The following is a 586-nucleotide window of genomic DNA, read 5'->3' as shown; positions in this document are numbered from 1 at the left end:
AATTTTAAAAATTTGAAGTCATCAAACATTTTGATAAGCCCTTGTATAATGATAATAATAATATATATTGGTTCCTTTCATGAGTATTTTAATGGTGGCTGCTACTGATGCAAACACTAACATCAACCATTTCTCTAAGGACATGTTTTGTTTTAGCAAAGAAGAATGTCAGATATATTATATACTCTACACAAATTGTGAAATGCTCTCTACACAAATCCAAAAATGTTTTCACCAAAAGAGATAGCTACTGTACTGTCAGAGGGGAAACAAGTCTAACAAGTCTGCTTTATATCTTTATGTTCTTGTGTCCAGAGTCGTGCCCTCCACAGAGACAAGAAGATTCAATAAATCTTTGTTGTTAATGCTCAGGATAAAAAAAACAAAAAAACAACAACAAAAAAAAACAAAAACATGATTCCCCTCCCCTCTCACTCCCCCAGTACTGAAGATTGAACCTAGGGCTTTTGTACTGAGCTATTCCCCACCCCTTTTTAGATAAAGTTTTGCTAAATCCCTAAATTGCCCAGGGTGGTCTGCAACTTTCCATCCTCTTGCCTCAGCTTCCCATACTGGTATGTTTTTT

This window comes from Octodon degus, unplaced genomic scaffold (genome assembly GCF_000260255.1).
Source record: "Octodon degus isolate 3935 unplaced genomic scaffold, OctDeg1.0 scaffold00031, whole genome shotgun sequence".
NCBI lineage: Eukaryota > Metazoa > Chordata > Mammalia > Rodentia > Octodontidae > Octodon > Octodon degus.
The sequence above is the reverse complement of the archived record's forward strand: the minus strand, read 5'-3'. Positions refer to the sequence as shown.